Genomic DNA, 15,281 nt, shown 5'->3' with positions numbered 1-15,281 from the left:
CGGAAGAGAAGGAGCAACCAGAATCAAGGCTCTTAAGGGGCTTGTCCCAGTAGGGAAAGTACTGGACTGGGGGTCAGGAACACGAATTCTGGTCCCAGCTCTGCTGACTTTAGGAATGTTGTTCTACCTCTTTGAGCCTCTATTCACAAACCTATAAAATGGGGTAATTAAACTAGCCATTCTCTAGGTCCTTTCAAGATTTGGCAAACTGTCATTCAATTATTTCAGCCTGGCTCCCTGCCTATTCATCTCTATGTTCTTACCCTTAGCACTGTTCTTAACAGAGCAACTGCTTGGCATGAACGTGCCTGAAAACCCCCATTGTTCAGACCATGAGTCAAACAATGCCTCCCAAATCAGTTCAGAAACCAAGGTCATCACAACCTTCAAGGACATAAAGAGAAACAGAAGACTGAGCCCAATATGCCTACAATCCTTCGGACTAGCAGGAGCTAAGGCTCAATGAGACATAAAAGAAAACTCTGGGATGGCGCATGTGAAATTACCAAAATCCCTCCAGTCTGCAGAGTGATTTGCTTTAACCATCCCTTTTCCTATCCAGTATCTACTTTGATCCTCTCTAAATTCGTGTAAAGTAGACAGGACAAGACAGTTGTCCCCATTTTTCAGATTTAGAAACTGAGTCTCTGGCTGAGGCATCGCAGCAAGGAAGTGGCCACCAGGACTCGAGCTCAGATGCGAGTGATTTCTCTCCTTCCGTCCCCTCCACCACCACCCCACGGTGACCTCAAGATCCAAAAGCGAGCTCGGAAAAGGCAGAGGGAGATGAACCCGGGAGAGAAACCTAAGTAATCTGAGGCCATGGCTGCCAAAGACTCCCCCTTAGCAGGAGCCAGAAACCATCCCACCAGCTCCTGCTTTTAGCTGCTGCCTCCCTGCAGCTGCGGGGCTGGGATGGCTCCCCGTGTGCACACCCCCGTCAGCAAGGTGGTGGGAGCCTGTAGTCTGCTTTCCCATGAGCTCCGCCCAGCCAGGGCCAAGTTCACTCTGGGATAATTGCAAAGCAGGAGACTGCTGCTCCTGACTAATCAAGCAAGTAGGACAGAGGTAAGAACAAACCCAACCAGGAAAGGAGGTGGGGGAGAGAGACAGAAAGAAAGAAAGAAAAATAAAGAAAGAGAAAGAAAGAAAGCCGCTTTAATAATAGGGTAATTGCCCTGTTTAGGATTACAATCTGCCAGTATTTCACTAAACTTTATGACACATGATGACAAGTTAATAGGCCAGATACCTCACCGTGCGTGTTACGCAGAAGCCCCGGCCTCCGGCACAGGGAATTCACCCCCACAGCCAAAAAAAAGAAAAGAAAAATCCAGCCAGGTGTGGGGGAGGGGGCAATAAGGTGGGGAAACTGGTTATTTCTGTTGTCAAAATGGCCCCAACAATAAATCACCATTAATAATACTGTCATCTATCAAAGAAGAGCTCTGGTGGCCAAGGCCTTTGAAGTGGCGGCACCTGTAATTTCCCACCTATAAAAGGTACCTTTGTGTATCTGTCACGCTGGAAGCTGACAGGACCGAGACGCCGAGGAGTTCATAACTTCCCCACGCCCCACCCGGCAGCTGCCCCCCGGAGCTCCCCACCCAGCAGGGCCTGCGGGCCAGGCTGTCTCCACTCACTCAGCCACAGTGGCCAGGCCTCCGGCTGACAGCAGAACCAGGAGGCAATGGGGAGGGAGTGCAGGGAGAGGGCGTGTGTCCCGGCAGATCCAGGGGCTTCCAGCCTCCTGGGTGACTGAGGAGTGACACCTGCCAGCGTCCCCTCAGCACTAACCCCTAGGAAGGCAGGCCTGGGTGGGCCCGAGGGTGAGACAGTATCTCCAACAGATGGACCCCATCATCACAGACACCAGGGCACCTCCCCAGGGCACCTCCCCAAGCAGGACTAGATAAGACTCCCATGGGGGGGGGGGTCATGGAGTCCCCCTCATTAACAGGTGCCCCAGAGGAGATTTTCAAACACACAGAAGTCTGTAGTGGCTGCACCAATTTATATTCCCACCAACAGTGTATTAGGGTTCCCTTTGCTCCACATCTTCATCAACGTTTGTTACTTATAATCTTTTTGACAGTAGCAGTCACTGTGGAAAACAGTATGGAGGTTCTACAAAAAGCTAAAAATAGAGCTACCATATATGATCCAGCTTTTCCACTCCTGGGTATGTATCCAAAGAAAATGAAAACACAAATTCAAAAATATACATGCACCCCAGTGTTCAGAGCAGCATTATTTACAATAGGCAAGATATGGAAGCAACCTAAGTGTCCATTAACAGACAAATGGATGAAGAAGATGTGGTATCTATATACAATGAAATATTACTCAGCCATGAAAAAGAGTGAAATTCTGCCATTTGCAACAATGTGGATGGACCTGGAGGGTGTTATGCTTAGTGAAATAAGTCAGAGAGAGAAAAATAAATACTGTATTTTATCCCTTATATGGGGAATCTTAAAAAATAAAACAAATGTATGAACATAGCAGAACAGAAATGGACTCACAGATGCAGAGAGAAAACTAGTGGTTACCTGTGGGGAGGGGGTAGGGGAAGGGCAAGATAGGAGTAGGGGATTAAGAAGTACAAATTAGCATGTATGAAATAAATAAGCTACAAGGATGTAATGTATGGGACAGGGATCTAGTCAATATTTTGTAATAACTCTAAATGGAGTTTAATCTATAAAAATATCGAATCACCATGTTGTACACCTGAAACTAATATACTATTGGAAATCAATGATGCTTCCATTAAAAAAAAAAAAAACCCCACACACACAAAGTCTGAGAAGCAGTGCTGGTCCCCGGCCCCAGCCCCTCTGCCAGACCAGGAACGTGGGCGCCGGGAAGGGGCAGTCGTGGCTGCGTTCAGGCCTCAGGAGGCTAGAACCAAGGCAGTCAGCTCTGGCGGCCGTAACCACATACCACAGGCAGTGCGGCTTCAACAGCTCAAATGTACTTCCTCACATTTCCGCAGGCGAGACGTCTAGGATCCTAGGACGAGCAGGATCATCTCTGAGGCCTCTTTCCTTGGCTTGTGGATGGCCGCCTTCCTCCTGTGTCTTCACAGAGTCCTCCCACTGTGCCCACCTGTGTCCAAAATGCCCCCTCTTGTGAGGGCCGGCTCTAATGACCTTACTTTAACTTCATGACCTCTTTAAAGACCTCCATCTCCAAATACAGTCACATTCTGAGGGAGTGGGGCTTAGGACTCCAATACACAAATTTGGGGAGACAAATTCAGCCCATAACAGAACCCTAAAGCTCACCACAGGGTTGAGTCCCCCAGAAGGAACAAAAGCCTGGAAAGCCACCAGATCCACCCACAACATCTGAAACTGGGGTAAGTCTGCATTAATTGACCCCAGCCCCGTCACATCCCATGTCGCTGATTTGCAGCTAGCCTTCAACAGACCCCGAATGTCTGCATCCTGTCCAAAGGAGCAGCGGGGTCCTGCTTGGTTCTTCCTCCCAGAGTGAGATCCTTTTCAATGTGACCTGGACCAAGATCCCAGGGGCTCTCTAAAAGGGGACATTTACTGAGCACAGACTATGTCCCCAGCACGGCTCCCAAAACTGATATGGTTTCATCTGTACCATGTCCTACGAGGTAAGTACATCAGGAAACCAAGGTCATTTGCCCAAGGTCAACATTTGGCGAGGGCCCAGCCTGGCCTGGACCCCAAGTTTCTGTGACCCCTGATGCCCCGTCTCCATCCCCTTCGCTTCTCTGCATCCTCTTTACACACGGAGATGCTCAATGGTCAACATTTGAGCAGCATCACCTCAGCCTCTGAGAGCCTGCCGACCTGCTAGGAGTTAAGGGCTTGCCTTTAACATTTTATAGAGGATTTAAAGCTACTTTTATCTGTGGAGCACTTTTCCAAAATCGTGGCCATCTATGTTTATGTGTTTTATATAAGCACATACACGGTTTATCGACAGCAATGCCTATGTGCCTCTGTTTTGTGAACCGGCTCAGGCTGGAGGGCGTGGGAACCTGCGCCAGACCCCGGAGTCTCCGTGACGATGGCGTTCCTGCATTAGGTCCTTCCTGTCCCTCTTGTTTTCCTGGTGACTAAGTGAAGGGGTTAAGCTGTTTCTACCACCTCTTCTGAGTCTTAGGAAAGAGAATGGTGGGTTTTGCCAGAACAGTCCCCTGGCCCTTCCTAGAGAGCTCAAGTCTCACCCCTAAACCCGCCAGCACCGTGAGGCAAAGACAGGGCCATTGAGGGCTTCTGCACATCCACACAAGATGTTCCTGAAGCCCACTCCCCGCAAGACGAGTCTGTCTGTCCAGGGAGGGGGCGCCCTCCCCGTCCAGTGGATTCTGAGATCTTCCGCCTTCATTGCATTTTCTCCTCCAGCATCGAATTTCTCACGGGTGTCAGTCATACAGCCCCCGAGGTGTCCACAAAATCCAGAGGCACGGCCTCCATGAATGCCAGACAGGGGTCAGGAGGGACTTACTAAAGCCAAGGAGCCCTTTCTTGATGTTGCAAAGCCCTCCCGACACTTCCTGAGGTCCTGATGCTCTGCTCTGGACCAGGAGCCAGAAGATCGGTACCACGGTCTGGCTTCCTGATGAGCCTGAGCTATGTGTGGAGCAAACTCTTCCTCCTCCTGGGCCTCCATCTCTTCTGGAAAATGAGGGGTTTGAGTTCAAGGGTTCTGTCTCCCTCACCCACATCCACCCACCTGTGAAGGTATCCACAAAGCATTTGACAACCACACACACACACACACACACACACACACACAGGCCATTCCTGGACCCCTCACCCTCGCCTCCTGTTCCCAGGCTCTGCCTTCTCTCCCCCTCCACAAACAAGCACATCTCCAGAAGCAGCTCCCAGGAATGGAGAGGCCCGGCAGTGGCTCCAGAGAGGACAGCTTCTTGGCAGAGACGGCAGTGGGTGGAGTAGAGCACATTTTTTCCTTTGAGGCCCAGAGGGCTGTCAACCCTCTTCAGCTGCCCTGGGGCCTGACAGCCACAGAGATTTACGACCTGGACAGCTCTGATCCAGGCCTCTGATAAACATGAGGAACAGCTCAACTCTAAGCCCCGGAGAAGGAGGTTTATGGAGGGGAATTCAGCCTCCCGGAGAAAGACAGATCCCAGGAGGGGGTGCCTGGGGCAGGTCTGGCCTTAGAGGCCTCTCATCAGGCAGAGCTTCCGGCTGGGGTTAGCCTTTGCTGTCTGGGGAGAGGGCACAGGAGCGGGGACCTCCAGCCACAAGAGGCACTGTTCCGAGAGATGTGAAGCTCCCATCAAAAGTTACCCTGGGGAGGGGCCGCCCGCTGGCCCAGGCATCTGAATTTCCTTACACGGACTCACCTGTTCTTCCAAACACACTCCCCACGGTTCTCTAAACACAGACAGACCAGAGACAGAGAGCCGGGTAAGACCCAAGCAGAGAAAGGCACATTTCGCCCCCGCAGGCCCACGGGTTCCCATTCTTGTTGATACTGTTGCTTTCAGCAATGTTGGGAGGTCAATTGCCGGGTTAGATTTCATCCCCGCCTCCTTTCGGAAAGGACAGACAGCAGGACAACCTCCAAGTGGCCACAGAACCCCCCGGCTCTTCCCCTCACCCTCCACTTGGCCCCTCGGGAGGCCAAGGGATCACAAAGAACACCGTGGAACATATCCAGCTTTGCCGCCTGGAAAGACATCCCAGAAGCAGAGCTACCTCCGAGGAGAGGGAGGAGCCCAACTGTTTCATCCCGACCCTCCTCTTGGACTGGTTGCCTCAAGGTTTAAATCCTGGCCACTTGCATAAAACTGCTCCCCTGGGGTCAGCGGGCTCAGCCCTGGGGACGCCACAGAAGGGCCTTCACAAAGCGGGCCAGACAGGCGGGGTCTCTGCCCTCTGGGGTTTGCCAGGTAACACGGACACCAGGAGACACACATCTTAAGAGACACCCCCGGAAACTGGCAGCCGTTGGTTGGGCCGGCGAGCGCGTCTGCAGCCGTGCAGGCAGGAATAGATACATGTGCATCCAGCACCAAATTGGGTCTAATGACCCTGGCCCGTCTCACAGGGTCAGCTTGAGAAATAGCTGATGTCAGACCCTGAGCCGGAGCAGCTGTTCTCCATTTGCACTCAACAAGAGGAAAGGGCCTTGAATTACAGCACGAGGGATTAAGGTTAAACATTAAGAACAGCTTCCTGGCAAGGAGGGTTGTGAAACACGGGAATGCGTTACCCAGGGACGACCGCGGACATGCCTTCTTCAATGAGGCTTTAAAGGAGAAGGAGGTTGGGAATCTGCCCCGGTCATCTGGTCCATCCTCCTGAAGGCAAGGGCTTGGATTCCACACCCACCAAGCAAGGCCCCTCTGGACACAGGATGACCTCTGCGGCTCCTTACCATCAGAAATGTGATTCTGAAATACTCCCCACACCCTACACAGTAGAAGGAGCATCCAGAGCTATCTCAGGACTACCCTCCGGGGCCGACTTTCAAGCCTTTGTTATCAGCAGTCAGTATTCACAACAAGGGAGGAAACAGGCCGATTTCCAAATGCTCTGGAGACCAAGACAGAAAGTGATCAACCAGCACCAAGAGGAAGCCCTGCAGCCCCAGCAACAGAGAAATCCTAAGTTCATAACCTTTTATTGCCAGGGGGAACCATCCACCCATTTTACAGATGGGGATACTGAGGCCCAAGGAGACACAGGCAGTTACTTTGAATCAGAGCTGGGACTGGAAAACCCTGGTGAGGAGCCTGGCTTTACCCCCAACCAGCTGTGTGACCTCCAGCCAGTCACTTAACTCCTCTGGCCCTCAGCAGCCTTATCTGAAAGATGGGAATCTTATAAACATTAAACCTAATACATGGGGCCCCATCATCCGTTCTAGAATGCGATAGACCTAAAGTGATGGCTCTTGCTATCATTCTCAGTTTGCAAATCTTTCTTTTTAGTCTGGCTGCCCTGAACGAAGACCTCTAACTTGGAAGAGATTCTTCTAAACTTCCAGATGAAAGGAAAAATAAAATGTTTGGTCCCTAAGACCAAAGAAGGTATATAACTGGCCTTCGATATCTTCCCATCCAAGTCCACTCATTTCACAGGTGAGGAGACGGAGGGTGCCCACAGGAGGGGACGCTGAAGGCAAGCTCGTGCCCCTCAGTGCCGTGGGCAGCCAGCCCGCTCCATGGCCCTGGGGATGGTTTTCAATTCATTCACTTGAAATCCCAGGTCATTCCTTAGTGGTCACCCCTTCCACTGCCTCCAGGTTTCTTATCCTGGGGATGGTACCCACAGGGTCCCGCAAACCCACGGATTAACTCAATGACCCCAACATCGGGGGTTGCTGGCACCAGAGTGGGCAGGGGTATGTCCAATGGCTTGGCCTCCCCAGCCCCGCCCTCCACAGCCCTCCTGCCTCTTCCCTTCTCCAGCCCTCCCCTGCACACTCTCCATCCGGCTCAGCCCCATGGCCACCTCTAAGGTCAATCCCCACCCAAGACACACAGACATTTAGTGAGCCCTTCTTATTTGCAAAAAAATTTCTACGTGAGCAAATAGTATCTGATTTGATTCCCCACCCCCACCCCTGACTTCATGCAATATAGTTCTCATTACCCGCCTTTCAAGATAAGGAAACCAAGCGTCAGAGAGCTTGACCATGCTGTCCTGGTCACACAAGGAGCAAAAGTGGCAGGTCTGGGGATTAAACCCCAGTCTCTGAGTTCTGAAGCCAGCCCTCCTTTCTGGGGCAGCTGCTCCAGCCCAGCCCTGGGACGCCACACCAAGCCCTCTTTCTGAAAGCTTCCCACATCGCTTGCCAGTTCTGATGCCACAGTCTTTATCTTGTCCCCAGGCCTGAGTTCTCTTCTCGGTAAAATCTCCTGGGATTGGCAGAGCCCCCTCCCTAGTCCCCAGGTCCCTGAGATCCATGATGAAGAACAGACATCCCTCAGTCACCTGCCTACCCTGGCTTTCAAGCATCCAGATCCTCTGTCATTATGAGCCTCCTGCTTTGAGGGAGGGTCTGTCCCCTCTCTGTCACCTGGATGACCACCCTGTCTGTCTCCACATCCTTCAGGTTATAAGAAATGCCTGGGGAAAGGGACTCCTCGAAGGACCTGCTGTCAGACTTTGCCCCCCAGCCATTCGTGGACCAAGATACTGCAACCAGGCCTCCTGGAACATCCCAGAGAGGACCACAGCAGCAGAGCAGGCAAGAGAACAGACTCTGGAATCAGACTGTGCAGCTGGAAACTCTTGGGTGAGCTCTTTATCTATGTCTCAGGTTTTCCATCTATAAAATGGAAATAGGGAGAGGGGACAACTCAGTCATAGAGCCCATGCTCAGCAAGCACAAGGTCCTGGGTTCAATCCCCAGTCCCTCCATTAAAAAATCAAATAAAATTCAAAAATCATTTAAAAATACATAAAGAAACCTAATTACATCCCCCCTCAAAAAAATGGAAATAGGAGGAACTACTGCATAGTACTCATTCATGACACTAGTTCATATTTGTAAGCAATTAGAACAGAGCCTGGCACATGGTTAGTACAACATCCATGGAATTAAATGACAGTAAATGCCTGTCCCCTCCAGTTTTAAAAATCACAGACCAGGAAACCAGTCCCAGGCCTGGGGAATCTCAAGGTTGGAAGGCGCCATCTCCCTCCCAACACAAGAGCCCTTACAACCGCAGCACCAAGGATGAGCAGCAGGCTCTGGAATACCTCTAAGGATGGGGAGTTCACTACCTTTCAGTCGCCTATCCCAGTGTTAGACTGTTTTAACTCAGTTTTTTGGTTTGGTTTGGTTTGGTTTTGACTCTGAACTAAAAGTAGCCTGCCTGGCCCATCCACCTCCTGGCCTGTGACCTGAGCCTGCTCCCTCCCACATGACAGCCCAGCATCCCCTCTCACCCCCGCTCTGGCCGCCCGCAGCTGTGCACCATGATTTACGCGCGGTTTCCATGCTGGCAGGTAATGCAAAGCCGCTTGGCACATCCTTGCCTGCTCCCGGCACCTTTCCTCCCTCAAGCCCCCAGGCCAGCATTCCAGCACGCACACCCCACCCATGCTGACAGCTCCCCCAGGCAGCTCGGCCAAGCTAGGCGTGTCCAGGGCCAGCAGATGGTGCCCAGGGACAAAGCAGGGAGTGTGGGCTCGGAGAAGAGCCTCCAAGCCCACGTCCAAAGACAGGGAATGGAGAGGCTTTTCCAGAATCTGCCTTAACACAAGCCAAACAAACAGGTGGGGGCAGCTGGGAGGCACTAGCAGATCTCCTGCCCTCTTTAAGGTCCTGTGCTTTGGGGTTAAGCATTGCCCTCTTCCTCTTGACCTTTGTTCAATGTCAAAACCTATGAGAAGAGTATTACATAAAGCCTGTGATCCTTTGGTGTCTCCCAAAGACAGTCAGTCAGTAAATGACAGCATTCGAGTTAACCCCAGTTCTAACTATACGCCTGTTCCCTCTGCCACACAAGCTCTTAGGACACAAACACGCTTTTATCTCCTAATCGGCAAAGTTTCTTAGCTGCCAAAAAGGCTTGGAATCAACAGTCAGGTGGGAGTCAAATAGGATGTAGGAGCTGACAGTCAGAGAAGGCTCCCTTCACCATCAAGCAGGCACACACAGCCACTCACTTGACCCTTCACAATGGGATGTTCTTTCCACCCTGGCCACCGTCCCCAGACTCTCTAATCAAAATCAAAGCCCAGTTCAAATTCCACCTCCTTTGAAGAGCTCCCCTCCCATAACACTCCCACCCCACCGCCGACACACACACACACACACACACACACACACACACACACACACACCCTTTCTCCTTTCTCTCTTGTTCCACCATAGGTGCTCACAGCTTGGCTCTCAAGATTGTGCAGTTGTTTTCTGTGTTTGAAGTGTGACACAAAGGCTCTGCAGCCAGACAGCCGTGGGTCTTAGCTTCTATTGCAGAAAAGTGTGTTACAGCTCAGTGTTACAGCTCAATTGTGACAGCAACCTGGATCCAGGAGAGAGACCAAGCAGCACTCAGAGATTTGGAGAACTCAGGTTTATTACGCCAGCAGACCCAGAAGAGTTAACACTCCAAGCTCTAAACCCCGTCTGTAGGTTTACACACACTTTTATAGGCTACCAGTTTACATCTTGCAACATCATATGCAAATAATGTGTGACAAAAGTTAACTAATTAGGAACAAGCTTTGTAGAAATGGACCAATCAGGAGAGAGAGAAATGACCAATCAGGAGTGAGGGAAATGGACCAATCAGCAGCGAGAGAAATAACCAATCAGGAATGAGCTCCATGCAAATGAAGTGCTACAAATGGACCAATCAGCAGTTAGTTCAGGGAACCAATAGAATTTCAGGGGTAAGTTCTACTTTCCTAGAAGCAAGCCCTTTCAGAGGCAAAAAAGTGGGATAGAGCTGCTGGGCCAGGGAAACGGATGGTGCTGGCAGGAGAGTAGTGGCCCTGCCTGGGGGTCTTGCCGGTCTTTTTTATGAGGCTTCCCACCTCACTATCTCCCCCTTCCTAGCTTTGTGGCCCTGGATAAGTTGCTTAACGTCTCTGGGCCTCATTCTCCTTACTATTGAAGGGGGATAATGACAAGACAGACAGCAGAGTTACAAGAGCTAAATGTAAAAGACGTGTCTGCCACAGAGCAAAAGCCCAATCAGTGGGACCTAGGAATACAGTTTGCTTTTTCTAGCATAGGGTAGCTTCTGGAGTTTTGGACATATTCTTTTTGGAACCCCCCCAAAGGGTCCAGCACAGGGCTGGGCACAATCAAATCATCCGTGGGCTGATACAGATGAGCGCCAGCTCAGCCACCAGCCAGTGATAAGCGCTCACCCCTCTGGCCTCCGTTCTCTGATCTCTCCTGACCCAGAGCACAGAGCGGGTGACAAACTACACTCTCAACAGCACAGATGGTCCTCAACTTAACGACGGTTCAATTTAGGATTTTTCAACTTCACGAGGGTGTGAAGGCAATACGCGTTCAAGTAGAAATCGTACTTCAAAATTTGAATTTTGAGCTTTTCGCAGGCTAGCGATCCTGGGTACGATGCTCTCGTGATGCTGGGCAGGGCACCCCGCCACAGCTCCCCGCCAGCCCCGCCATCTCAAGGGGAAAACACAAATGTGATCACTGCCATTCTGCACCCAGACAGCCAGGCTGTTTTCCACTTTCAGGACAGTAGTCAGTCAATTAAAGGAGCGATTTGACACTTGATGATAAAATAAGCTTGGCGTCAGATGTTTTTGCCCAACTGCAGGCTAACGGAAGGGTTCTGGGCACTTTGAAGGTATGTCAGACTCACACATGAAGCTTGGTAGGTCAAATGTATTCAGTGCATTTTCAACTTAGGATATTTTCAACTCACGATGGGTTTATGGGGATGTAACTGCATCATGAGCCAAGGAAGACCTCTATCTGTGAAGGGGAGTGGCTAAGTACCTCAGGAGTTATTTGGACCTGGGTCTGAACCCTGGCTCCACCATGAGCAAGTGGCGCATCCTCCCGGAGCCTTCACTTCCTCATCAATAAAGTGAGGGTGACAAGACCGACTTCACAGCACTGTTACAGGAACGGCATCACGTATGCACATCCCGGCACATGACGAGCCTGCGATAAACGCATCGGTGGTGGAGGTTCCTACTACTATTATTGTTATTATCAATCCCCAGAGTGAAGGGCGAAGGAGGGACACAGAATTCAAGTCACAGCTGCTGTGACAGTAATGACTCAGGATAATTGCTTCTGACAGAGCCGGTAGTAAAAATTTGAAAAATCGCGAATTTTACGTGAACTCCAGGACCTCTTTTGTCTCCAATACTCAGTGTCAGTGGATTGAGCCTCACACCTTTCCCAGAACCCCTCCTGCCAGGTACAGAAAGAAGCTAGACAAACGCTGTCCTCTGCTGTGTGTTGATTCAAAGACACTCAGGGCCATCTGGGCTTTACTCTGGCTTGTCTGGTCAAGGCCACATAGCCAGGGTGGCACCTGCAAGGCCTGGTCCCCACTGGGGCTGAAATCACAGGCTCCCTGCCCCTGGGGACAGCCCTGCCTGCCCAAGGTCCATCTCCAAAGAGCAGAACTGCCCGGCAGGAGCCAGGTCGGAGTTCCTTGGCCGACACCGGCAGCCAGAGCATCCTGTCCCACAGCCACGAGGCCCAGGTCATCGCTATGACCCTCTGGGAGGGCCCAGATGGAGGAGGAGGGAGAGGAAGAGTCTCTCGCAGCCCAAGAGAGGAGTCAGGCATGAAACCCTTCTCCCAGCAATGACACTCCCAACTCCCGGAAGCCAAACTGAGCGCATCCCACCCACCCCACCCCACCCCCAGGCCTCCTCTGAGGCCACTGCAACCAACTGGAGCATGGCCACCTGCCAACCCGCAAGTGTCCCCTCTAGGTTGGGGACCCAGCAGCGGACCTTCCTGCCAGGGTTTGCTGACAAACACCTGTCATAGGCGTGAGTGCTCATGACAGCCCCAAGTGAGTGGCACTAAGGGTAACATCTGCCTTAAAGACGTACCTTTCAGAGGTCAAGGGTGCCTGTTTCAGCAGCCCGAGGGGAAGGTGGAGGTGGGGGCGCTGGCCACCTTGCAGTCCAAGCAGGGGCTCCATTACCGGCACGAACGCGCTCCTCAGCCATCCGCGGACTTGAGGTAACTCTGGGCTCTTCTGCCCGTCACGCAGGAGCAGAGGAGGAGACAGAGGAAGGCACGTGTGTCTTAAGCAGGCCCTGCTTACTTCTGTTGGGAGCGTGCGCTCCCCCTGTGCTTGCGGGAGATAGGCGGGTAGGGGCTCGTGGATGCCAAAACCGCAGCTCCTTCCCTCGCCTGAGAGAACTAAGGGCCGAATCACGCCGTGAGGCCGAGTCCACCATCTTCTTCGTTCGGCTCCCAGGACTTGTTTCCTCGAGCCGCTTCACTCAGGAAACCTTCCGCCCTCGGGCCCTCCCTGTTCAATTTCCAGCCCTTTGCGTCCTCCCTGCAGCATCCTCCGCTCCCACCCCCAAGGAGCCCACCCAGCTCCGCCTCGGGAATTGGAGATCACGCATCCCTTTGGAAGAACAGGAGAAATTCAAAGCAAAGTTTTCCCCCAAAAGTAGGAACCATTACCCACGGGCAAGAAGGTAAGCAAGAAAGAAAGGTCTGCTTTGTGCCAGACAATGAGCTAGATGTTGGAGTTAAAAGACACAGCAATCCCTCAAAAAGGAACTAAAATAGAGTTGGGTGGATAAGGTGTGTGTTTAGCGATTCCCTGGGCAAAGGGAAAAAGTGAAAGATGCCAAAACAGACATGCAGGTAAAGAAAGAGTCGTGGGAGCAAAAAGAAAAGAGAGTCCGTAGCCCATGGGGAGAATGAGGGAGGGCTTCTCGGAGTGGGTGGCGTTTGAATCTTGAAGGATATGAAGATTTGGATGCGAGGGAACAGCACATTTCCCGTGGAGAGAAAGAGCAGAAAATGCAAGGACTCAGAGGGAAAGTGTGACAAAGTGTTCCCGATGACAGCACGCCCTGGATGGGCCAGGCGTTGACGTAAAAGTTGAGAGGAATTTATACAAAGACAACTGCTCCATTTCAAGAAAATGGAACAGGTGTCCCAGGGAAAAAAAAAATCCTGACGCTGATTTTTAAGGGGTCTGTGCACGTGATACATGGTGGGTGGTGTTATTATTGTAAAAGATGTCAGGAATAAACCACAGGCCTCTCGGCAGATGCCACAGCCAGATGGGAAGACTGGCAGTGTTCTGACCTCACTTGCTCCCGGTGTCCCAGGATCCCCCCACCCCCACCCCCGCAAGGGGCCCAGACACCAAGTGCTTCCATCAGCAAAACAGACAACAGAGAAACTGCAACACAGCAAAGCCCGGAGTGTAAATACCACCCTTGGTGTCCCACCAGGGCAGGTTTATTACCCCACATCTTCTAGTTCCCATCTTCCCCCAGCCCTGCAACTCACCTTAAGAGGCCATCTTCCAGCTGGGGAAAACTGAGACCCCAGGCACAGAGCTTAGCTCAAAGCAGAAACCAGGAATGGTGATACGGTGACAGGTAGTGCTTATTCTCCAAGCTTGGTGCTAGATTCGTGCTAAGACAATTAGTTCACGCAGTCCTCACCTTGTTATAATCTCCAGTCTGTGGAAGAGAAAACTCAGAGAAATTGAGGGAACTGCCCAAAGTCACACAGCCACTTAAGGGGTGAGAATAGACACTCAAACCCATCCATTTGGAGTCCAGGGTGGTTTTTAACTGCTATGCCTGGGGTCAAACCAGGTTCAGGATTGTGGCTGGGAGGGACAGAGCCCGCAGGGAAGGGTGCAGGAGTGGATGGAGAGCCCCAGCCTCTTCAGAGAGCATCTCCCTTCCTTGCAGAAGAGAGAAGTTCCCCAGGGCTGGCAGGGAGGAAGGCCCCTGGGGTTTAACCCTGTATTGGTCCCAAGACAGATTCCTGCATGGGGAGAGCAGTGAGAGAAGAGAAATCAGAACCGTAAAACTTCCCCTGCCACCTAAGGCAGGTAACGGGGAGGAAACAAGGCAGGCAGCCGCGTACCCCTCGATCCGTATTTCATAGGAAAGATGATAACAGTTGGACTTGTCACTCCCAAAAACCAGAAACTCAAAGCAATTTGAGATGAACTTTCAGAATGATGAAAGAAACGGCTGGGTTCGTGTTATACACCAAATAAATCACACCAAAATGATAGTTGTAATTCCCCAAAGTACACAGAGAATTGATTTTACTATGACACTTATCATGATGTACGGGTCCACCCCTGCCAGGGCCCATCTTAAGTGGCTCTTCCTTAACCCCTGTCCTCCCAGGTCCCGCTCATCTGAGCCCCGACGTGCAAAGCTGCCCTGTCCCTGGGTCCTGCTTACATGGGTCACCAGCAGCTTCCAAAGCCCCAGGGACAGCAGAAGCCTGCACTCAACCAAGCTCCTCTCTGAAATAAGGACCAGCCTCACTGGCTGCGTTTGTGTCTGAGTCTGAGTGAAGGGAGAAAAGAGCGGTATGTTCACAGGATACCTGCTTAATCTTTTAATCTTCCCAATTCCCTGTGCGATGGGTGTCATGACTCACTCCCCTTTACCAGATGGATTAATTGAGGCCCAAAGAGGCCAGCTTACCCAGAGATTTGAATAAAGGTCTTAGTGACTACAAATTGCATTCTCTTCCAACACATCCCCTTGGCAAATGCGCTGCTAAGATGCTTCCCCCAACCCTGGGCCAGAATTTCATTCATTCATTCATTCATTCATTCAAGGGTC

General features: G+C 51.5%; 1 long non-coding RNA gene across 1 annotated transcript; it reads left to right on the top strand.

The window, feature by feature from the left end:
- Positions 1-5,339: 5,339 nt before the first annotated feature.
- LOC116660106 lies at positions 5,340-15,062 on the top strand. The gene is made up of 4 exons (XR_004315491.1): positions 5,340-5,423; positions 6,953-7,102; positions 8,080-8,262; positions 14,835-15,062. It is a non-coding gene; the product is annotated as an uncharacterized LOC116660106 (long non-coding RNA).
- Positions 15,063-15,281: the final 219 nt, after the last annotated feature.

The sequence above is a fragment of the Camelus ferus genome, chromosome 26 (genome assembly GCF_009834535.1).
Source record: "Camelus ferus isolate YT-003-E chromosome 26, BCGSAC_Cfer_1.0, whole genome shotgun sequence".
NCBI classification, from domain to species: Eukaryota; Metazoa; Chordata; class Mammalia; order Artiodactyla; family Camelidae; genus Camelus; species Camelus ferus.
The sequence above is the reverse complement of the archived record's forward strand: the minus strand, read 5'-3'. Positions and strand labels throughout refer to the sequence as shown.